The sequence below is a fragment of the Lissotriton vulgaris genome, chromosome 3_1, assembly GCF_964263255.1.
Source record: "Lissotriton vulgaris chromosome 3_1, aLisVul1.2, whole genome shotgun sequence".
NCBI lineage: Eukaryota > Metazoa > Chordata > Amphibia > Caudata > Salamandridae > Lissotriton > Lissotriton vulgaris.
In genome coordinates, this window is record NC_141689.1 from 1,123,294,410 (window position 1) to 1,123,319,796 (window position 25,387).

At 46.9% G+C, this 25,387-nt stretch overlaps 2 long non-coding RNA genes across 2 annotated transcripts; one reads left to right on the plus strand and one right to left on the minus strand.

The window, feature by feature from the left end:
- The first annotated feature begins 9,002 nt into the window (after positions 1–9,002).
- On the plus strand, positions 9,003–25,387 carry LOC147727523 (uncharacterized). The gene is made up of 2 exons (XR_015309334.1): positions 9,003–10,447; positions 20,253–25,387. It is a non-coding gene; the product is annotated as an uncharacterized LOC147727523 (long non-coding RNA).
- LOC147727524 (uncharacterized) lies at positions 21,609–25,381 on the minus strand. The gene is made up of 2 exons (XR_015309333.1): positions 24,967–25,381; positions 21,609–24,934 (listed from the first exon to the last, which is right to left on the minus strand). It is a non-coding gene; the product is annotated as an uncharacterized LOC147727524 (long non-coding RNA).

Genomic DNA, 25,387 nt, shown 5'->3' on the forward strand with positions numbered 1-25,387 from the left:
ACAATGCAATTGCAGAGGAAGAGCGTTAGGAGCATTTAAACATGGACGGAATCAAAAGCAGCTGTACCCTGTATTGACCCCCTGATACAACATGGAGCCCATGAAACCGGCACTGAAGAAGGCGATTTAGCACCGAAACGCGTATGCCCCTGCGTCTCATTCACTACCAACACTAAGCATTTTATTCAAGAATAAAGCCCTCATAAGATTCCGGAGTGTGTCGTGCATTTTCTTCAGGGAACAAGCGTGGTTTGGTGTTTAGTCAGCAAAGCGGTCACTGACATACGGCACACCCTCTCAATCTGAAAAACCTTGACAGACCAGCAGTGTCCTTTTCTGCTTCCTTTTCTGTCGCTCGATTAGATTTTTACTCGAGCTGCAGATTTCTCAATGCGAATGAACAGTTTCTCAACACGTGCAGTCGCAAGCATACGCAACCACTCACAATGAGTAACTTGACAGCCTGCCATGAGAAATCACGCTGGGAGGTTGATTTTCCACGCTCGCACTCGCCAACTTGATGTTGACAATTGCGAACAAGGAAAAATCTCGCCGGGAAGTGGATTTTCCTCACTCACGCTTGCCAACTTGACGTTGATGAACGCGAGCGAGGGAAAATTCTATGCTCCGCTATGTGGAGCAGAGTTTTTCAGAATTCCGTGAGCTGCGCACAACGTGGAGTGCAGAAATCTCCGCAAACTCCGCGAGTGGAGCGAAGGTCACTGCCCAGACTTATTTCTAATATATCTTATGTGAGTGGCTGTGTGGCTGTATGTATTCTTGTGCGTATGGGTGTGTGAGTGGCTATATGGGTGTATAAGTGAGTAGCCGTGTGGGTGAGTGAGATGCTGTGTGAGTGGCTGTATTGGTGAGTGAGTGGGTGTTTTAGTGACTGTATGGGTGGGTGACAGGTGGTGTGAGTGGCTCTATGGGTGGGTAAATGGGTGTATAGTGATTGTATGGGTGAGTGAGTAGGTGTCTGAATGATGGCTATATGAGTGAATGACTTAGTGTGTAAGTGGCTGTATGAGAGAGTGATTGGCCTTTGAGTGGGTGTTTTGTTAGGTGAGTGGTGTGTGAGTGTCTGTATTGGAGAGTGAGTGTCTGTGTGAATGGCTGTATGGGTGAGTACACAGATATGTATATGGATATGTGAATGGCTATGTAAGTAGTTGTGTGAGTGAGTGTGTGAATGCTTGTATGGGTGAGTGAGTGGTTGTATTGAAAGGCTGATGGAGTAAGTGATTGTGTGTGTGAGCGACTTTGTAGATAAATAAGTGGGTGGGTAAGCAATTGTATGGGTGACTGTGGTTCTGTGACTATCTGAGATGCTGGCTGTTTGGGTGAGTAACTTGTATGAGTGGCTGTATAGGTGAGTGAATGGTTGTGTGAGTGGTTGTACGTGTGAGCTAGTGGGTGTGTGAGTGGCTCTATGGAGGAGTGAGTGAGTGTGTGAGTACTGGTATAGGTCTCGTAATGAGTATGTGAGTGGTTGTGCAGATGTGAGTGGGCGTACGAGAGGTTGCATGGGGGTATGAGTAGGTGTGTGAGTGTTTCTGTGGATGATGTCATCAGTGATGTGACTTGAGATTTCATCAGGGAAGTCATCAGTGAAGTCACTGACCATGTCATGAGTGATGTAATGTGTGAGGTCATTATTAGTGCATTGCAGGGGCATAAGTTATAGTTAGCTCAGGTGACTATAACTGCCGAATTTCACTGGTTTTGTACGAGTGAAATCTGAGACTAACCTTTATTTTTTTCAGTGAATTTCTAAGGTCTTTTTAATTCTATTTCCTAACTAGAATGACACTGTCCATTTGTCTTTTTAGGTGAATTTCTATGGTTTTTTAATGAGTGGTCACGTTTCAAGAGTGCTCGAGAAAGAGGGTAAGGCTGCTCTCAGGAATCCTGCTGTTTTATACTTGCTGGAGGTAACAGGAGGGCTTCTGGCCCCCCACGTACCCTCAGCATCCAAGAGGACTTCCTCCCCCAGCCAGCAGTGCATTTGCAGAGTGGTGGAGAAAGGGGCGTGGCTTGCGAAGATTTCTCAGCAACTCCGCTGTGTGGGACTTACTGGAGGTAACAAAAAGGCTGGTTGGCCCCACAGGACACTCAAGAGCCAAGGGGACTTCATCTGCCAACCAGCAGTTTGTCAGGAGGTGCTTTTTCAGAGTGTTTGAGAAAGGGGACATGGCCTCTGAAGTCCTCTCAGCAATCACTCTCTGTTGGGACTTACTAGAAGTAACAGGAGGGCTTGTTGGCCCCCAAGGACCCTCATCATCCAAAGCGGCTTCATCCCCCAACCAGCAGTGCACTAGGTGTTGCATTTCTCGAATGATGGAGAAAGAGGGCGCAGCCTCCAAAGTCCTCTCAGCAATGGGGCTTACTGGAGGAAAAAAGACAGTAGGGCTTGTTGGCCCCCAAGGGCCCTCAGCATCCAAGTGGACTTTATTCCCCTGCCAGCAGTGCATCAGGAGGTGCAGTTGCAGAGTGGTGGAGAAAGGGTGTGTGGCCTCTAAAGACCTCTCTGCCCCAAGGAACCTCTGAAGTCAAGGAGGCTTCATCCCCCAACCAGAACTGTACCAGGAGATACTTTTGCAGAGTGGTGGAGATAGGGGGCGTGTCCTCAGGCATCTTGCTGATCTTTTTTCTTTTTTTTAACACTTATTTATTCAGGGATCTTCACTGGGACAATTCTGGCCCAAGGAACCCTATCCCCTGGGCCAATTTTGGCCCTGGGGACCACATACCCCGGCCTTTAAAAAAAACATTTTTAAGGGGGGGGGGGAGGGCGAGCGACCCCTCTTCCATGCTGATTTTGGCCCCATGAACCCCATTCCCCAGGGCTTGGCCTCTAGTCTGGGTACCATGGTCCCACCCAGGGCACCCACTTAGCAATGTTCGGGGCAGTGGGTGGAGCCTCAAGGCCAGCAGTCCGTGCCGGCTCCCCGCCTCCTGCAGGAGCTGGCAATGCTTTGACACAGAGGGAGTTCATAACATTTAGCTCCCTCTCTGTCAAAACATATGTGCTCTGCTTTGAGCAAGTGAGAGTGAAATGCTCTTGGTTGCTCAAAGTGGAGCACAGTTTCCTTCAGCTTGATGGGAGTGGTAAAGCTCCAGCCAAGTGATGTCCTGGGGGCTGGCACCCCAGGACATTGCATGAGCCATCCAGGTATCGAGAGGACCCCCTCATCTAAAAACAAATATGCCCTGGGGAAGTATTAGTCCCTGGAGCATAATAAGCACCCGGAGGAAAATTTGAAGTTATGCTGTGTTTCCGAGGAGTCGGGTAAATTCAGCGGCCTGCCACAGAGACCTCCGAGGCTTTGTTAGCAGTTGGGGACATCGCGCACAGAGGGTGTGGAGTGACACTAACACCTGGCCTGCACATTCAGCTGTAATACCACGGAGGTGTGGAAGAGAGTTTCGGGACCCAAAAGCAGACACAAACTTTTGTTTTATTTGCGAAGCCCCACTGCCTGAAGATGATTGCCAGCACGCAGTATTCTGGGACTGGTAGTCCCCAAAACTAAAGCGAGAAACAGCCAATCAGCTCCAGGTGAGACCAACTACCATTTGGAGGAGGAGCTCTTAAAGAATTCCTGTGGGTGCTACCGTTGTTAAAGGACAATGGTATTTGAAGAAGGCACACACCGAAACCGGTCACGCCACAAGCCCTGAATAAATTACCTGCTTTGAATTCCCGTTGTGTCCCGAGTGGTCTTCTTGAAAAGGGAGAGAGTGAGTGCATTTTAGGCGCCGTTTCCAGTTACACACACGAGGGACCCTCTCACAAAGTGGCCGAGTTGAAAATTGGAAGTTATGCAGTGTTTCCAAGGAGTCGGGTAAATTCAGCGGCCCGCCACAGAGACCTCCGAGGCTTTGTTAGCAGCTGGGGACATCGCGCACAGAGGGTGTGGAGCGACGCTAACACCTGGCCTGTGCATTCAGCTGTAATACCACGGAGGTGTGGAAGAGAGTTTCTGGACCCAAAAGCAGACACAAACTTTTGTTTTATTTGCGAAGACCCACTGCCTGAAGATGATTGCCAGCACGCGGTATTCTGGGACTGGTAGTCCCCAAAACTAAAGAGAGCAACAGCCAATCAGCTCCAGGTGAGACCAACTACCATTTGGAGGAGGAGCTCATGAAGAATTCCTGTGGGTGCTACCGTTGTTTAAGGACAATGGCGTTTAAAGAAGGCACACACCGAAACCGGTCACGCCACAAGCCCTGAATAAATTACCTGCTTTGAATTCCCGTTGTGTCCCGAGTGGTCTTCTTGAAAAGGGAGACAGTGAGTGCATATTAGGCGCCGTTTCCAGTTACGCGCACGAGGGACCCTCTCACAAAGTGGCTGAGTTGAAAATTGGAAGTTATGCAGTGTTTCCGAGGAGTCGGGTAAGTTCAGCGGCCCGCCACAGAGACCTCCGAGGCTTTGTTAGCAGCTGGGGACATCGCGCACAGAGGGTGTGGAGCGACGCTAACACCTGGCCTGTGCATTCAGCTGTAATACCACGGAGGTGTGGAAGAGAGTTTCAGGACCCAAAAGCAGACACAAATGTTTGTTTTATTTGCGACGCCCCACTGCCTGAAGATGATTGCCAGCACGCAGTATTCTGGGACTGGTAGTCCCCAAAACTAAAGCGAGCAACAGCCAATCAGCTCCAGGTGAGACCAGCTACCATTTGGAGGAGGAGCTCATAAAGAATTCCTGTGGGTGCTACCGTTGTTAAAGGACAATGGCATTTGAAGAAGGCACACGCCGAAACCGGTCACGCCACAAGCCCTGAATAAATTACCTGCTTTGAATTCCCGTTGTGTCCCGAGTGGTCTTCTTGAAAAGGGAGAGAGTGAATGCATTTTAGGTGCAGTTTCCAGTTACGCGCACGAGGGACCCTCTCACAAAGTGGCTGAGTTAAAAATTGGAAGTTATGCAGTGTTTCCGAGGAGTCGGGTAAATTCAGCGGCCCGCCACAGAGACCTCCGAGGCTTTGTTAGCAGCTGGGGACATCGCGCACAGAGGGTGTGGAGCGACGCTAACACCTGGCCTGTGCATTCAGCTGTAATACCACGGAGGTGTGGAAGAGAGTTTCGGGACCCAAAAGCAGACACAAACTTTTGTTTTATTTGCGAAGCCCCACTGCCTGAAGATGATTGCCAACACACGGTATTCTGGGACTGGTAGTCCCCAAAACTAAAGCGAGCAACAGCCAATCAGCTCCAGGTGAGACCAGCTACCATTTGGAGGAGGAGCTCATAAAGAATTCCTGTGGGTGCTATCGTTGTTTAAGGACAATGGCGTTTGAAGAAGGCACACGCCGAAACCGGTCACGCCACAAGCCCTGAATAAATTACCTGCTTTGAATTCCGATTGTGTCCCGAGTGGTCTTCTTGTAAAGGGAGAGAGTGAGTGCATATATATATATATATATATATATATATATATATATATATATATATATATATATACATATATATATATCAATGTTCCTGTTCACCACTCCACGGTGAAATAAACCAGGTAAGGACCTCTTAAACGTGACTTCTTCAAAGTAGGCAGAAAAAAGCAGCAAAGACTCTTTCCAGTGAATTCCTGTTGTGTCCCGAGTGGTCTTCTTGAAAAGGGAGAGAGTGAGAGAATCTCTCCCTTGCCCCCGCTGTAAAGGGCCCCATGTCTTGTAGGTTGCTGCGGTTGGGGACCTAAGGAGTAAGCGTACATTTGGGGACACTCTGACTTTGGGGACTCAGCAATAACAACGCCCTCAGTTTCCTCCACCCCCGCAATGCCTATTCAACAAACCCACTGCATTTTGGGACCTGTAGGCGCTGTGAATTAGGCGCCCATCAGGAGGCACACGCTGAAGGATTTCACCTGGGAGGGGCGGAGTGAACTTTGAGCTTGAGGGGTGGGCGGGGTATTTTACCTGCTCATCAGCGCCCACTCCCTCACGGAGGAAGGTGTATGGATATATATATATATATATATATATATATATGTTCATCAAAGTTGCCCAAGCAAATAAGTCCGCACACCAAACAGGTAGGTTGCAATCCACAACTTTTATTTTAAAGATGAAGTGGGCATTTTAGTCCGTGTTACTCCTTCTGTAATCCTGCCTGAAAAAAAATTCACGAAGTTGCATGAAACCCATTGGAGGGTAGAAAGTGCCTAGAAACTACAAATACAGTGATGCCCTGCATGAATACACCTGAGCTTAATGAACTGATGAAGTGAAAGCCATGCACGAGCGCTCTGAAAATCTTTAAAACAACGGAAGCGGAATTGTGGCAGGAAAGACTTTGCAACCTCGGAGTGCCTTTGAAAAAGAAGATTGTTATCTTTGAAACGCGTCAGGCAGGATTGGTGAATATATATATATATATATATATATATATATATATATATATATATATATATATATATATATATATATATATATATATATATATATATATATATATATATATATATATATATATATATATATATATATATATGTATATATATAACCAACCAGTTCCTCACAAAGGTGACGCCATTCACTAAAGGCACATTGATACTCAAAGTCCCTGTTTGCATCTATTGGTCTGACATTCTGACTACCATTATCCATTTGCATGCCCACAGGGGCCAGATTCTCCCTTTCATGTATTTGTTTGGAATTCTAAACAAATGGTTTGGTATAGTAGAATGTATGAATCCACCTTAATACCTATCTTTGTATTTTCTTTCTTTTTCTACAAGATGGCACCCACAGTTACTGCACTTATGATTTCTCTTGGGCATTTGTTTACAGCTGGCAGGTAGTACTTATCACTTGTGTGGGGAGCACTGTAGTTATGTGACCAAGGCCACAAGGGCGAAACGCATCATGAAGTTGTAACTTTGCCAGTAATAAATCTTTGATTTAGCATCTCTACCACATTAAGTGAATGTGTCTGCTCCTCTGCTCCTGCGGGCTTCCAGCAGTCCATAGGCTGATGCACAGGCTCCCAGACTCCCCTATGCCAATCCAGATGATGCTCTCATGCTGATAATACAATTAACTGGTGCTTAAGAATCAGTCTCTCCTTCATCATATAGATCTAGTGTACTATTAATCAAATGCCAACAGTGAGAAGAGTCTCTGCTAATAGACTTCCCAGGGTGTAGGGTAGTCACCATGTGTTCTTTGGTCAACACCACTTGGAAAGGTTCTGCATCAAAGGGAGCATCAAATGTTCTTTTCTGCATCTGACATGCGAGCACTCTGTCTCCTACCTGGAAGAGAATGCTTTTCGCATGTCATCTTCAGTCAGCATATGTTTTCATCTTTCGTTTCTGCACCAAAGTTCCTCAAAGGAGGTTCATTCTTATCTCTTTCTCTCGGATTTCTCTCTGGGATATCTTGGTTGTCATTGCTTTCCTGAACATCAATGTTGCCAGGCTTTCACCAGTGGTTGAGTGAGGTGTTGAACGGTGAGCTCTCAATGTAGAGTTTAACACAGTTTGTAAGTTGAACTTCTCAAGTGAAGCACGCTGTGCAGCTTTCTTTAGCGTAGTCATGAATCTCTCAACCTGTCTATTGGCCTGAGCCCACCGAAAAGTGCTCTTTTGATGCTTTATACTCAGATGCTCTAAGAAGTCTTTGAACTCCCGATTATTAAAATGCGGGCCATTGTCAGATTTTAGGATGGCTGGAACACTCCATCTCGCGAAGATGCCATCCAGTCTCTCAATGACTAGTTCTTGAGTAGTAGATGAAATCAAATGGAATTAATGGAAATCATGAGTATTTATTCACAATCACCATCAGGTGATGTCTGTTATAGATCTGACTGACAAAGTCAATGGATATACTCTCCCAGGTATGCTTCTAGAGTTCCGACATGTTTACGGTGTGTTGAATATCTTTTGTAGATAGGCAGTTGCAGACACGACAAGCCTTTAATGCCTTTTCAACTCACTGATCGAGATATGAAAAATAGACTCGGCCTCTGAGAGCTAGTTTTGTGGCAACGATTCCCCTATGTTGTTAGTTGGCTACTTTAATCACTTTCTGCCATAGCCTCTCCAGAATCAAGATTCTCGACCCTTGCAATAAAACTAACTCTTGAGTTATGGACAATTCATTTTTGACATTTCAGTTTTTTTGATATTCACCCTCAATTATTACATTTTGAGTGTGCTGGTACCACGACTCATCTGTAATTTTATCTTTCAACTCTACCATTTCACCATTGCGGCTCATGATAATGATAATCTATGCTAACAAAATGGCAGCTGGTGTGTTTGATTTGACGATTAAGTTGATATAAGCTTCAGCTGACTTGAATGGAGTCCCATGACCTTGAAATGTCAGTCTAGAAAAGTAGTCAGAAGGGTTATGATTCTTTCCTGGATGTTGCACAATGTTATAATTGTACTCTTGTAGCTGCAGTCTGCAACGTTCAATGCGAGGAGGCATCTTGGCCCTTGGATTGCCATATATTGTTAGTAGAACTTGATGATCAGTTACCAGCATAAAAGACTGTCCATACAGGAATACATGGAAGTGTTTACACACCCATACTACTGCTAAACTTTCTTTTTCAGGTTATGAGTAAGCACGTTCTGGTTGGGACAAACTCTTACTTGCATGTGCCACAATATGCCTTCGAGCATTTGGGTGTCCACTGTGCTGTGCCAGGATAGCACCTAACCATACTAGGCTAGCATCAATAAAGTTTTGGATTGAAATAAGCCATTTCAGTAGCATTCTCAATGGCTTGTTTGATTTTCTTAAAACTGTGTTCACATTCACGTGATCACTGAAATGAAACATTATTTTTTGTCAACTCTCTCAATGGAGCACTTGTAGAGGCAAAGTCTCGTATATATCTAGAACAGTTGCTCGCCATGCCAAGAAATGAACACACCATTGAAACATCTTGTGGGAGATCAGCATTTGACAGAGCTTGTACTTTAGCAGGATCAGGTGTCACACTGCTATCAGAAAAGATCTGGTAAACAAATCTTATGGAATTCACATTTATTTGCTTTCAACGTCAAACTTGCATCTGCCAGTAAATGACATACTGGTGTGGGAGACTTATTGTGCTCTTTTTGAGTACCTCCATAAACCAATCTGTAATCACTATAATTGTACGCATTCATGACAGGCTATATGATACATCGAATGAGGTTTTGAAAATATTCAGCAGCTGATGCCGCATTGAAGCTTAGCTGTTTACATCAAAACAGACCAATATTTATAAAAAAGGTTGAAATGTACCTGCAGTTTTCTTCGAGTTCAAACTGATGATAAACTTTATTCAAATCAAAGCAAGAGAAAACCTTTGTACAATTTGATTGTTTTATCATATCAGCAATGTGTGGACCTGGGTGTCGTTCTCCTTCAATTGCCTTGTGTGCCTGACATGTCAATGCATATGTGTACTGTTCCTTCCTTGTCCTTTTAAGGCACTACCATGGTGGGAGAAAGACACGGTGTTAGACCAATAGACTGCTAAATTATATCATGCTTAAGTAATGAATCAAGTTCATTTTCAACAGCATCTTGGAAATGAAAAGCAATTTGCCTAAGTCTTTGAGCAACAGCTCAGACTCACTAAATAATATGAAACTTTACTTTCATAGACTTAAGCTTTCCCAAACCAGGAAACAACAAAGGAAACTGGCTTACTACTTAATGGTGAGCATTCAAGTTATAGTTCACAGAACTCAGTCCCATATTATCAGATGTGCCTAAGCTGAATAGACAGGCAGGTGACGCTGTCCCTTAAAGCACAAGGATAGGTGCTTGCACCATCGTTTTCTTCTGTTTTATCGTTGCTACAAATTAACCTTGATTTTTTAAGGGTGTTAATGCAGCCCATGTTTACAGTTTGGTTTTCAACTGCAAAAGTATTCTTAAGGGATGAAATTCATTATAATTCTCCTCAGGCATAATGTTTATTGATGCACCACTGTCAATGATAAAAGGTATCAAGCACCCATTTACTTTCAGTTTATTTTCCGACAATGATTGTATGACTTTGGTTCTTTGACATGTCGACTTCTCTTTGACTGGCATTTTTCATCACATGTGGCCAGTCCAACATGTGCATGCTTTTCTGAAGTAAACATTGACATGACACACCCATCCTCTTCAATTTCACTTGATATTAATATGGTTGAACTGTTTGATGATAATTTAGATAACAATCGACTTCGTTCAGTGTCGATTGTCGTACATGACATCTCCGCTGGACCTTGTCGGTGCACATTGAACATTGCTTCTAGAACACTCCAGCAGCCTTTTTGTCTTCGCACCATGACACACTTGTTTTCCCCTTTGCTTTACACATCATCACAAAATGGTTCTCCTTCCCACTGCCCTTCCATATCTGTTCAATGGTGGGATGTTTGTCTTCATGTGGAAACAAAAATCCACATATAAAACATAACTTAATTTTTTGTGTATGTTAGAACCGGCTGTCTCTAGTTGGCAGAGGTATGCACTTCTGACAAATAGGGACACACCTTTTCTAGTCAGGGCAAGGGGATCACACCCTTTGATAACCCCTGCTCACCCCCTTGGTAGCTTGGCAGAGCAGACAGGCTTATCTCAGAGGCTGTGTGTTAAGCATTTATGACCACATACAGTAATAAAGTGAATACACTACAAATGGACACGACACAGTAGTATTATAAAAATAAGGATTTTTATATAAGGCTTAGCACAAGACAAAATAACGACAAAAATATACCACAGTCTTAATAAATACTCTTGGAATGGAAAAATAGTTCAAGTGTAGTTTCTTCTTAGCACAAAGTCTTTAGTATCAAAAGCAACTCTTCTCCTTTAAAACAAAGTTCTTGGCAACAATGTAACCCACACGGGAGTCACACGACGTCGAGGCAAAGTTAATCCAAAGGGTTCGGCGTCGACCGCGAGGAGCGCTACGTCGAGCCCGGAGTCGAGCAGACCCCCACAACACAGTACCTTGGAAAAGCGAAGGACACGATGATCAGCGGCGTCGAGATGTCCGGCGTCGCGTCTTCAGCGTCGATCCGGCCTCGGAGTCTGGGCGACCTGCAGCGGCTTCGATCGATGTCGGGCAGGAGCAGCGCTCACAAGGTGAAGCAGGATACGGCGTCGTCGTCGATGAAGTTGCAAGAGTGAGCAGCGCTCACGGCGTCGAGGGGACTCGAAGTCGATGCGATCAGCAGCGGTGCAGACACGGGGTCACTTGGAGCTGGAGCCGAACTCGCTACTCACTGGCGTTGCTGCTGGCGTCGATCGGGCCCGGTGGCCGGCGTCGAGGAAGCGGGACACTGGAGCCGTTACTCACGATGTCGAGCTGGATTCGGCGACGTCCGTCGGCGTCGAGATTGCTGGTTTCTTTCAGAGGTGCTGGATTCACAGGTTCCAGCAAATAGCACTTTAAGCAAATGATGAAGTCCTTTAGCCCTGTGACTTCAGCAGGAGACTGGCACTCTTCCAGTCCTTGGAGATTTTCTTAGCAAAGTCTGAGAGTACACACACAGTTCCTCTCTCCTGGTTCCTTGGCAAAAATAAAGAAGCACTGCAGGATTCCCCCCAGCAAACAGCACACTGGCAGAAGGGGTAGGCAAGTCCTTGGATCAGCAGGCTTCTTGTCCTTGGTTTCAGGGTTCCTTGTCAGAAGTGATCTAAATTCTTGGTTTAGGGGTCCTTCTCTTATACCCCTTTTTGGCTTTGATCCCTTTGTCCATGCAGGGGAATTTCCCAACATCCTGGGTCTGTTGTGGGCGAGGCCAGGCAGAGGCACCTGGCCTATTCACTGAGCAGGGCTGGGTCCTCAGACGCCCAGCAGGAGGTGGAGCCAGTATTGTCACTGACAGGAGCAGAGCTATCAGCCTCCCGGCAGGAGGTGGGGCTAGGATCGTCCCTGGCAGGCACAGAGCCATCAGTCGCCTGGCAGGAGGTGGAGCCAGCATTGTATCAGGCAGGGCAGGCTATCAGAAGCTACTCTCCCCCTACTCTCAATGCAAATGTCCCACTCATCCCACACTGACTCAGCAGATCTCTGGAGCCACCCAGCTCCTGTCACACACACACCAAACCAGCAAAAACCAGAAATAGTTAGACAAGAAAATAGCCACTTTCTAAAAGTGCTATTTTCAAACCCAGAGTCCAAAAACCATCCACACAACCGGATGCGTTATTAAACCCTGAGTTCAGGGATACCAAACTCGACATTGCACCATGCTCCCCGAGCCAGCTAGGATTATAGCATTAATAATCCTGGCAGCCCATTCTGACTAATGGAGAGCAGGTTACCTTACACTAGTGAAAAACGAATATGGCTGTAATTCACTATTAGGACATGCCAACTTGGTCAGGCTTGTCCTACCTTATCCTTACAATGCACCCTGCCCGTGGGCCTACCATAGGGGTGACTAACATGAAGTTAAGGGAAGGTTTAGGGACTGGCAAGTAGGTGTACTTGCGCAGTCAGCATGACAGTACTAGACTGCACGTGGGTCTGGCAATGGCAGACCCTCAGACATACTTTTACTAGGCCGCTCTTGTGGGTGGCACAACATGTGCTGCAAGCCCACGAGCAGCATTTGTATTTACAAGCCCTGGCACCCCTGGTGCACTAGACTAGGGACTGACAGTAAACCAAATAAGCCAAACATGGAATTCAATCAATACAGCAATTTAACATAGGGAGCACTTGCACTGTGGCACTGATCAGCAGTGGCTCAGTGCCCAAAGCATTATCCAGCAAAAACATCGTAAAACAGTGGAAGCAAACAGAAAAAATGGAGGAGAGACTCAAGCCAATGATGCCAGGTCTAACACGTGTCCCCTCCAGCTGAAATGTGGGGAGAACTACCCTTGACCTAGGGAGTCCTCTTCACTAAGGTGGAAAAATCTGGACAGACCATCAGCATTGGCGTGATCTGTACCAGGGCGGTGTTCCACCGTAAAGTCCATCCCCTGTAGGGAAATGGACCACCTCAACAGTTTTGGATTCTCACCCCTCATCTGCATCAACCATCTGAGGGGCCTGTGGTCTGTCTGAACCCGGAAGTGAGTCCCAAACAGGTAGGGTCTTAGCTTCTTCGGCGCCCAGACCACAGCAAATGCTTCTCGCTCTATCGCACTCCACCTTGTTTCCCTGGGAAGTAACCTCCGGCTGATGAAGGCTACAGGCAAGTCTCGGCCCTCTTCATTCACCTGAGCTAGAACAGCCCCCACGCCATGCTCTGAAGCATCCGTCTGAACAATAAATTCTTTAGAAAAGTTGGGTGCCTGGAGTATAGGTGCTGTGCACATTGCAGTTTTCAGGGTGTCAAAGGCCGTTTGACAGGCATCAGTCCAGATCACATTTCGTGGCTGCTTCCTGGAAGTCAGCGAAGTCAAGGGGTGCACAATGTTACCATAATCCTTGACAAACCTCCTGTAATAACCTGTGAGTCCTAAGAAGGCTCTCACCTGAGTTTGGGTTTTGGGCGGCGCCCAAGCCAGGATGGTATCAATCTTGGGTTGCAGGGGGGCAACCTTGCCGCTCCCTACTTGGTGCCCCAAGTACACCACAGAACCCTGCCCAATCTGGCACTTACTGGCTTTGATTGTGAGGCCTGCTCTGTGCAGGGCCAACAACACTTCCTGGAGGTGGCGCAAGTGTTCCTCCCAGCTGGCGCTGAACACTGCGATGTCGTCCAGGTAGGCGGCACTGAAATCCTCCAGTCCAGCCACGACCTGGTTGACCAACCTCTGGAAGGTGGCAGGGGCATTCTTCATCCCAAAGGGCATCACCCGGAACTGGTAGAGCCCATCTGGTGTGGAGAATGCTGACCTCTCCTTTGCCCCATCAGTTAAGGCGATCTGCCAGTACCCAGACGTCAGATCAAACGTGCTAAGGTACAGGGCAGCCCCCAACCGATCTATGAGCTCATCAGCTCTGGGGATGGGGTGCGCGTCAGTCTTCGTGACTGAATTGAGTCCTCGGTAATCCACACAGAACCGAAGTTCTGGTGAAGCACCAGGTGCTGCAGCCTTCGGGACCAAGACCACTGGGCTGGCCCAAGGACTGCTAGAGGACTCAACCACCCCTAACGCAAACATTTTGGAGACCTCCTCCTTAATGTATGCTCTGACCTTGTCAGTCACCCTGTAAGCCTTGTGCTTCACAGGAGGGCTGTCTCCGGTGTCAACATCATGGACACACCAATGAGTGACACCCGGAACCAAGGAAAACAGATCAGGGAATTGTCCCAACAGTTGGCGACAATCCTGCTTCTGCTCAAGGGTCAGTGTGTCAGAGAGGACCACACCATCCACTGACCCATCTTGCTCTTTAGCACACAGGAGGTCAGGAAGAGGCTCACTCTCCTCCTCCATTCCAGCATCTGTAGCTAGGAGCATGCCCACTTCGGACCTTTCTAAGTGGGGCTTCAAACGGTTGACATGCAGGACCCTCAAGGGGTTCCTGGGAGATTTCACATCCACCAGGTAGGTGACATCGCTCTTCTTCTCCACAACCTTAAATGGTCCAGTCCACCTGTCCTTGAGCGCACAAGGTTCCACAGGGGACATGACCCACACTTCCTGACCAGGCTGAAGCTCTACCAGAGTGGCATTCCGGTCGTACCAACGCTTCATCTCCTCCTGGCTGGCCTCCAGATTTGCCTGAGCAAGATCTCTGAAGCGCCTAGTCTGGTTCCTGAAGGCCAGCATGTAACTGTATTCATCCTGGGGAGGTTTCATGGGAGATTGCTCCCAGCCTTCTTTGACCAGACTCAAAGGCCCTCTTACCGGGTGACCATACAAAAGCTCAAAGGGGCTGAACCCTAGAGACTTCTGTGGCACCTCACGGTAAGCAAACAACAGGCATGGCAAGAGGACGTCCCATTTCCGCCTCATTGGTTCTTCAAGACCCATGATCATGCCTTTAAGGGTCCGGTTGAATCTCTCAACCAGCCCATTACCTTGAGGGTGGTAAGGAGTGGTGAACTTGTAGGTTACCCCACACTCCTTCCACAGAGACTTCATATAGTTGGAAATGAAGTTGGTGCCTCGGTCTGACACCACCTCTCTGGGGAACCCCATCCGGGAGAAAACACCCATCAGTGCCCGTCCCACCACGGGGGCCGTCACTGTTCGGAGAGGGATGGCTTCCGGGTACCGTGTGGCATGGTCCACCAAGACCAGGATAAACCTGTTGCCCAGGGCTGTCTTGGGGTCCAGGGGCCCAACAATGTCAATGCCCACCCGGTCAAAGGGGGTACTGACCACTGGAAAAGGTTGGAGGGGAGCCTTCTGCTTCCTTCCGCTTTTCCCACTTGCCTGGCAAGTGTGACAAGTCTTACAGTGGATGTCTACATCCCTTCGCATCTGGGGCCAATAAAAATGGGTGACAAGCCTGTCATAGGTCTTGTCCTGCCCCAGATGTCCAGCTAAAGGAACGTCATGAGCCAAACCCAGTAGGAAGGCTCTAAAGCGCTGGGGTACCACCAGCACACGGGCTGACCCAGGCTCAGCAGCCTTAGGCTCGCTATACAGGAGTTCGTTCTCCCAGTACACAAAATGTGACCCTGACTGATCACCTGAGATTTGGGCTGAGACCTGCTGCCTCATACCCACAAGAGAAGGGCACACCTTTTGTTCTGCACAAAATTCTTCCCTGGAGGGACCACCATCCTGCTGCCAATGGGTCAGCTCGGGCAGGTCTCCCAGTTCAGCAACTTGTTCCCCTGTGGGCTCCAGGGCATCCCCCTCAGGGTCTACCTCCTCCTGGACCACGGGAACTACGGGGGCCGGTTTCCCGCGCCTCCTGCCTCTTCTCTTCACAGCTGGGTCCTGGGCCGTACTTTCAGGCTCCGGGACCCCATCAACACCCTTACTTGCTGTCATGGAACGAGTGGTTGCACACACCCACTCTGGCACACCCAACATTTTCAAATGTGTCTCCCTCTCCACCTTAGCCCAAGGGGAGTCTTCTAAATCATTGCCCAGGAGACAATCAACAGGCATGGCGGGCCTCACAGCAACCTGAAGAGTACCTGAAACTCCCCCCCATTCAAAGGAAACTTGAGCTACCTCACACTCTTTCTGGGAGTTGTCAGCAGCTATCACGGGGTAGAATGCGTGGGGAACCACCTGCTCTCTGGACACCGAGTGACACTTGACAGCTGTCACACTCGCTCCGGTGTCTCTGAGAGCTTCCACTCTATGGCCATTAATGGTCACCCACTGCCTATATTTATTAATGTTACTAGGCAGAGGGGGTGGAGGGACCATTTCCATGTCTCCTAGCGAGACCAGGGACATTTCTGCGGGACCCCTCCCACCAGGGACAACCATCTCCTCCCCTCCCAGGGCTACACTCGCCAACTGACGGGGGGTGCACGCGGTGGTGCATTCAAATTCTTCATGGGACACTGGGGGTCATAATACCAGTGTCCCACCTGCCCGCAAACGTAGCAGGTTAGGGGGCCCCTATGAACAGGTTTACCCGTCGGGGCCCCTGGCTTCTTCTCAGGGGGAGGCTGGGAACCCTTCCCTTGGTTCCCTTGGGGATTACTTTGGGGCCCTTTCTGGGACTCCTTCTGTTTGCCCTTGTCCCCCCCACTCTTCTGCTGGGGACCCTGCCCACCTTTGGCTGAGTCTCCCACTGGACCCTTGTGGACCCTGGTACTGACCCAGCGGTCCGCCTCCTCAGCAAGTTTTCTAGGGTTAGATATCTTGCTATCAATAAGGTGCTGGCGCAGCTCTGGAAAACAGTTATTAGACAAATGCTCCCAAGCAAACAAATCATAAAGAGCTTCATAACTTTCCACTTTGCTGCCCTTTACCCAACCATCCATGGCTCTGCAAAAAAAAGACACATATTCAACCCACGTCGTACCAGGCAACTTCTTGCATTCTCTAAAAGCTTGTCTGTACTTTTCTGGGGTTAGGCCATACCTCAACATTAAAGCATCTTTCATATGAGCATAAGACATCCTATCCCCAACAGGCATGTCTAACAGGGTATCTCTCCCCTCATTCACAAAGCGACCCCACAACCCCGCTCCCCAATCCTTCTCAGGGACCCGGTGGGCCAACAATGCTAACTCATATGCTTTAAACCACTGGCCAATATCTTCATTCCTATGATAATCTTTTATCACATCTTTGGGAAAATAAAACCTACTTTCTGCAGGCCCAGATGGGATGCTGCCACCAGAGGGATTCAATTCTAACTTCTTAGCTTGGATGTCCAACTCCCTCAACTTGGTATCACGCTCCAAAGCTAACTTCTCTCTTTCAAAATCCAACCTTTTGGTCTCCAAATCAGCTTCTCTCCTACCTCTTGCATTTTCTAACTCCAACTGCCCATTTATCTTAAGCCTTGCCATTTCCATGTTGTATGCACGCTCCTTCGCACTTTCTTCTCTTTCTTCAGGGGAAAGACCTTTGGAGGAAACACTGCTACCGGGAGAGGACACAGGCCCATTCACTGGTACCTCCTCATCCCCTTCCTCTGTGGGTACCACCACCGCATCAGAGGGATCTCTGGACTCCAACCAGGCCTCCAAAGCTTTGCGAAAATCATCTTTAATTTCGAGGCCTGTGGTAGGAACTTTAAACTGCTCGCAAAAGTGTTGCAGCTGCTTCTTCCTGTATTTCTTCAACTTCTCCCTATCAAATTCCTCCACAGCAACAACAAGGGTAGTGACTCCGGTGTCACTCATGGTCAAAACTGGCAGTGTTAAAAAAATCAAGCTTCAGAAAAGCGGAGAACCAAAAATAGAATCCTTCCAAATTAGATTGTGGCTGCACTATGGTCTGCTTTCACTATGTAGCGCACACTAATCACTGCACATGGGTCATAAATGCAAGGTTCAAATCCTCACCGCTGCGTCCAATGTTAGAACCGGCTGTCTCTAGTTGGCAGAGGTATGCACTTCTGACAAATAGGGACACACCTTTTCTAGTCAGGGCAAGGGGATCACACCCTTTGATAACCCCTGCTCACCCCCTTGGTAGCTTGGCAGAGCAGACAGGCTTATCTCAGAGGCTGTGTGTTAAGCATTTATGACCACATACAGTAATAAAGTGAATACACTACAAATGGACACGACACAGTAGTATTATAAAAATAAGGATTTTTATATAAGGCTTAGCACAAGACCAAATAACGACAAAAATATACCACAGTCTTAATAAATACTCTTGGAAGGGAAAAATAGTTCAAGTGTAGTTTCTTCTTAGCACAAAGTCTTTAGTATCAAAAGCAACTCTTCTCCTTTAAAACAAAGTTCTTGGCAACAATGTAACCCACACGGGAGTCACACGACGTCGAGGCAAAGTTAATCCAAAGGGTTCGGCGTCGACCGCGAGGAGCGCTACGTCGAGCCCGGAGTCGAGCAGACCCCCACAACACAGTACCTTGGAAAAGCGAAGCACACGATGATCAGCGGCGTCGAGATGTCCGGCGTCGCGTCTTCGGCGTCGATCCGGCCTCGGAGTCTGGGCGACCTGCAGCGGCATCGATCGATGTCGGGCAGGAGCAGCGCTCACGAGGTGAAGCAGGATACGGCGTCGTCGTCGATGTCGATGAAGTTGCAAGAGTGAGCAGCGCTCACGGCGTCGAGGGGACTCGAAGTCGATGCGATCAGCAGCGGTGCAGACACGGGGTCACTTGGAGCTGGAGCCGAACTCGCTACTCACTGGCGTTGCTGCTGGCGTCGATCGGGCCCGGCGGCCGGCGTCGAGGAAGCGGGACACTGGAGCCGTTACTCACGATGTCGAGCTGGATTCGGCGACGTCCGTCGGCGTCGAGATTGCTGGTTTCTTTCAGAGGTGCTGGATTCACAGGTTCCAGCAAATAGCACTTTAAGCAAATGATGAAGTCCTTTAGCCCTGTGACTTCAGCAGGTGACTGGCACTCTTCCAGTCCTTGGAGATTTTCTTACCAAAGTCTGAGAGTACACACACAGTTCCTCTTTCCTGGTTCCTTGGCAAAAATAAAGAAGCACTGCAGGATTCCCCCCAGCAAACAGCACACTGGCAGAAGGGGTAGGCAAGTCCTTGGATCAGCAGGCTTCTTGTCCTTGGTTTCAGGGTTCCTTGTCAGAAGTGATCTAAATTCTTGGTTTAGGGGTCCTTCTCTTATACCCCTTTTTGGCTTTGATCCCTTTGTCCATGCAGGGGAATTTCCCAACATCCTGGGTCTGTTGTGGGTGAGGCCAGGCAGAGGCACCTGGCCTATTCACTGAGCAGGGCTGGGTCCTCAGACGCCCAGCAGGAGGTGGAGCCAGTATTGTCACTGGCAGGAGCAGAGCTATCAGCCTCCCGGCAGGAGGTGGGGCTAGGATCGTCCCTGGCAGGCACAGAGCCATCAGTCGCCTGGCAGGAGGTGGAGCCAGCATTGTATCAGGCAGGGCAGGCTATCAGAAGCTACTCTCCCCCTACTCTCAATGCAAATGTCCCACTCATCCCACACTGACTCAGCAGATCTCTGGAGCCTCCCAGCTCCTGTCACACACACACCAAACCAGCAGAAACCAGAAATAGTTAGATAAGAAAATAGCCACTTTCTAAAAGTGCTATTTTCAAACCCAGAGTCCAAAAACCATCCACACAACCGGATGCGTTATTAAACCCCGAGTTCAGGGATACCAAACTCGACATTGCACCATGCTCCCCGAGCCAGCTAGGATTATAGCATTAATAATCCTGGCAGCCCATTCTGACTAATGGAGAGCAGGTTACCTTACAATAGTGAAAAACGAATATGGCTGTAATTCACTATTAGGACATGCCAACTTGGTCAGGCTTGTCCTACCTTATCCTTACAATGCACCCTGCCCGTGGGCCTACCATAGGGGTGACTAACATGAAGTTAAGGGAAGGTTTAGGGACTGGCAAGTAGGTGTACTTGCGCAGTCAGCGTGACAGTACTAGACTGCACGTGGGTCTGGCAATGGCAGACCCTCAGACATACTTTTACTAGGCCGCTCTTGTGGGTGGCACAACATGTGCTGCAAGCCCACGAGCAGCATTTGTATTTACAAGCCCTGGCACCCCTGGTGCACTAGACTAGGGACTGACAGTAAACCAAATAAGCCAAACATGGAATTCAATCAATACAGCAATTTAACATAGGGAGCACTTGCACTGTGGCACTGATCAGCAGTGGCACAGTGCCCAAAGCATTATCCAGCAAAAACATCGTAAAACAGTGGAGGCAAACAGAAAAAATGGAGGAGAGACTCAAGCCAATGATGCCAGGTCTAACAGTGTAGATATCACCTTGAACTTTTCAGTCATTTCAGACTCAGAGTTTCTCTCAGCATTCCCCATCTGAAGGAATCAGACAAGCAACCATCAATGACCATGAGACATTTAGATTCTTCATCATTAAATGTATTGAACTTACAGTGTTTGAGGTGTGTATCAAGTCTTTCTACCAATTCATCAATGGTGTCTCCAAAATTCAATTGCTCTTGACTGTAAATATATCTTTCATAGCATAGTCAGCAATTGGCATTGGTTTGAACTTGAGGTTCAAAGTTTCTTTAAACTGACGGAGATTTCTCCGTCAGCTCATGGCATTTTCTTTATGTCTTCTTTTACCCCATCACCAGCAAAATTTTTGAGGCATTTAATAATCTTTTTCTATCAAACTCTTTAAGTGCATTATTGAAATCTTAAAATGTCTCTATCCACATAGTCCATCGGTCACCAATAATATGCTTTTTGTCAGTATCTAATGATGGCGGTGGTTTCAGGAAAGCGGCAGCATTGTAGACCATTGTGGAACTTGATGAGGGGGGATGCAGCAGTCTTCCAGCCTCTGTTTCTAGCTCCTTCTCTTTTAGACCTTGTGACATGCTGGCCTCTGGACCATTCTTCATAATAACTGGAAATGAGATTTTCTTCTTAGTCTCTAACTGAACAACCACCTGTCACTATTCCAAACCCCTCTCTGATTTTCACTCTTTAAAGAACTGTGGAGTTGTTCTAAGCCCCACTCAGTGGCTTTGGTGGCTCCATGAGCACAACCCCAGGCTCTTCTCATTGCACTTTTGTGCCCATTGCTGCAGTATGAAGTCTCCCTTTACAAACTTCTGGTAAGCAGACAACCGTTTCTTGCACCTAGGTCGCTTTGCTTCTAGCGTCTCTCTGCACTTCTTTGCAACCGGTTAATCTCTGCCTCGCAGCACTTATAATCGCAGCGTTATCATGCGCTTGGCTGCGCTTTGTACTTTATGGCACTGGGTTGATCTCTGCTTGGCAGCACTTGTAATCGCAGCGTTATCACTCCGGATTAAGTATGGCTCTATGTTGCATATTAGCACTGTACCTTTATGTATGGCCTGACCAATAGGTCCTCGACCAACGACATCTTTGTACATGCTTTTGTCTTCAACTACTTCACAGTGACTGGAACTGCGCTTTGACCCCACATGCATTAAATGTCAATTCTGTAATTTAACAGAGGCACACGTGGCATACACAAGCAGTTTGCCTGGACCACGGCAAACTCTCAAAGAGAGCACTTCCAAGCTTTGGGTTACGTATCCCCTGTGTCATCGCCATTTGTAGCGTCTTCCCAGCTGGGGTACCCGTAAATGACTACACCACACACAAACCTTGGTATCACACAACTTTATTCATCTGCGTGTAACTGCAAACTCAACATTCTAAAGCATCCTTCACTGCAATACACTCTATCCATTACTGCGTAGCTCTAGGGAGTTCATCAGGGTCCAAAAGGGTCTGTCATTGTTAACTTGCAAGCCAGTACATTACCCAGCATGAGAGAAGTGCTGAGATTGGTCTGAGTGGGCTGATTTGGTGCTCAGTCAGGATCTGGGAGAATGTGCCTCTTATTCACCTGGCTGTGTAACACAGCTCAGATTGGAAAAATGTAAGCGTGCATGCTCGTTTGACTTTCTAAGCCAGCTGGCCAAACCGACATGTGCACTTACAGGGCCCACCACTCCTCTTCCCTGCTGCTGTCTGTCAGGATGGCCCTGCTAGACTTTGTTTTTTGTGATGAAAAAAAAATGATAATAGCATTGTTTTATAATCATTTTATTTTTCATTTTTGCACTGCTGAGAGAGCAGTGGGGTGATTCTCCTCTGCCTCAACGTTGGAGCGGCCACTGGGGTGGAAAGAGATAAGTTTAGAAGCCCCTACTCTTGACTGCTTTAGAGTCAGATTGTCTGTTTCTCTGAGAGTACATAAAAGTGATCAGTTTTGATCCACCACTTAAGGCTGGTTTTGAGAAGCCTGTATCAATAGGTTTGCTAGTGGTGAAAATGGCATTGTATTTGTGTGTGTGTGAGGGTGTATGCGCGTGCACGCATGGGTGCATATATGCGTGTGCGTGTGTTTGTGTGTGTGTGTATATATATGGGTGCATATGTGCGTGTACGCATGTTTGTTGAGGAATGGGGAAAGTATGGTCGGGGTTGCTGGGTGTTTCTACCTTGGGCAGCTAAACATTTGGGCCAAATCTAGTGGCAGGAGAGAAGCTGTTTCTTCAGCAGAAAAGACTTCTGGCAACTATCTCAAAAACAATGGCTACCCTATATCTCCCCAATTATACTGGCAGCAGGGAGAGTGCGTCGATTGACAGAGGTGACACACAGTCTCCTTGTGTTGATGCACAAATCACAGATGAACAGCGACAATGTGAATGGGATGTACCAGTCACCAGCTTCCTCCTCAAGAGAGAGTTTGCAGGCCCAGGAGACTGTTTGGGCTGTGATCTCCAAGGTTACAATGCTTTGTAAAATGTACCACTCCAACTGCTCCAAGATCCCATCATTCTTAATACATGGGAGCACTAGAAACATTTGGCTGGTGGTGGATGAAAAGGCAAAATGCTGGGGAATATGGGTGATATGTAAAAATGGAATAGGTGGTGGATGAAGTGAGGGCATTTTGGCTGCTGAAGGTAGACTGTTGAATGATATAGAACAGTGAATTGAGTGATAGAGTCTGTCAACAGTCAGCGTAGGTTTCCTTTTGAATAATGTTGCAAAATGCGTCGAGTGGCATACTATGGATTATTACATTACAGAAGGGGGTCAACCTTACACAAATTAACCTTGGTCGTGCTGCAACGGATCAGCCCAGGCCTTATTCACAGACTATGCACAGAAACATAAGTAACTGAAGACTTTTTGGGTCTCATCGGTGAAGTGCAGCTTGAGTCACTATAAAACAGCATGCAAAGGTCTAACGAATGTGCCTACTCATTCCACTTGCGGTGACTTACGATGACTCACTAATTTAAAGAAGTGATGCACGAACATCCTTTAAGTAAATTGAACTATTTTTAGTTTTTCTGAGTGTATTCCATGCCATAGTCTTTAGCTCACATATGATATATACAGATGCTTTCAGCAAAGAAAGATAGAAATGCCAATAATTGTTTGCATATTTTAGTCATACAGGAAGCAAAAAGTATGGAATGGAATGTGACCCGGAGTAATTACCAGCAACTGAGTTTAATTCTCACTTTGTATTTTTTCTCTAATTAATGGGGGACATGGTAACTCTCTGGTATCAGTACAGGAGTAGATGCCTCATTTTCTGTGCTGAGTGTTTCAGTTACCGTGTGCCAATCAGGATTACTCTTTCATAAAATCTGCTATATTATAAGGTTACCTTGCTCTATTTCCACTTATCTTTAGATCAATAAAATGAATCCATCATTTTGTGAAAACTACCCTTCGTTCTTTTGATGACATTTTTAGGTAAGGCTTTTTTCCAATAGTCTATTAGTTTGTGGTAATCGTTGTCTATACTAATCAACATAACTGAAATCCTAATTGGAATTACGTGGTTGAGTGTGAACCACAATCCATTGCTTGCTCACAATTCGTGTGTGAAATTACCCCATTTTTGTCATATTCTCCCATTTTTGATTCTGTGATTTTGCTGACTTTAAGACCATATTCACTTTACTACTCCTAAACAGTAGTAAAGTGCCTATGCTTCCCCCTCTAAAACATGTGCTGTACATTGGAAATCACTATTTGGTCTTCCTTGTACATTCAATGGTTCCTAAAATGCACCAATGGCATGGAAGGTTAAATGTCATATGTGGGTCACAGTATGTATTTACACCACCCACCCATAATACAAAATATATGTCTACATGGAGCTAGGCTACAGCTGAAATACACTGTAGTGACACATGGCAGGGAAAAGTGCCTTTGCCATTTAGGAAAATCCTATTTTTACATATTTACAAATCTCATCTAAAGTGTGCTTTATAAGCTCTCAAGTAGTTAATATATTAAAATGTAGCACACTACATATGGAGGTTAGGGTGCTCTCACAATGAAAGCACGCCACGTAATGTGATAGTTCTGAGTGTTGAGGCACCTGTTGCATAAGTATATGTGTATCCAGCAAGTATTAGAATATAATACGGGTACAATGGGTGAAATTATCATGCCACCTTAGTGTAATCCTCAGGTCACAGTCATTAATCTTTATGCAGCGTTTTAGGGGATGAATCGTCTTTCTACGAAGAACTTAATGTATCTTGAAGGTCACAGGTTCAAATCCTAGTAAGATTGCTTAGGGGGTCAATACTTTTGTGACTGTGGTCCTTGTGTAGCCTGCAGGTCAAAGAGCCTGTTCCTGGTAAAATAGTACAGAGGGATATTCACACGCTGCAGATAGATGCATATGGCCTCCAAAGGCATATATTTAAATCTATGCAGGTTTAACTCAATATTTACTTCTTCTAAGGTGGATAAAATCAGTCCTATTGAGTTTGCTAGCAATTATTCCCAATTATTAAGTGCAAAAAACATTACCTTGTATTGTGTGGTATATAAGTGGCCATCATTGGAGAAATACATTTTACACATTGTCCTCCATCTCTTTCTCACACACAAAGCCAGAGAATGTAAAACACCTTTACATCCCAAAGCCAGAGAATGTAAAACACCTTTACATCCCAAAGCCAGAGAATGTAAATACCTTTACATCCCAGTTTATGTCCTGGTCATCTCAAGAACTAACACACAGCATAGTTTAATTTCCATGATGAACCACAGAGTCTGGAAGCAAGGCGTGGCAGTGTCCAGCTGTGCTGCCAGCGGCATCTGACAGCTGTTCAAAGCCAGAAGACAAAACAGACAAAAGGGGATGTTAATGTGAGAAGATTTGAGCTGGCAGTGCTCGCAGGTGAAAGAAGAGGTTAAAGTCCTCTCGCTCTCAGCCAACAGCGGCTCAGCACACACACTAAACATATTATGGAGGATGCTCGGGAACGTAGCTACCATTGGTGCAGCAGGTGCATTGCACCGGGGCCCAGTGCCCTGAGCGGCCCATTCAAACCTGAGCATTGCTGCATACTACTACCCCAGCAACCGTCTAAGGAGGCATTTTCCTTTTTTGC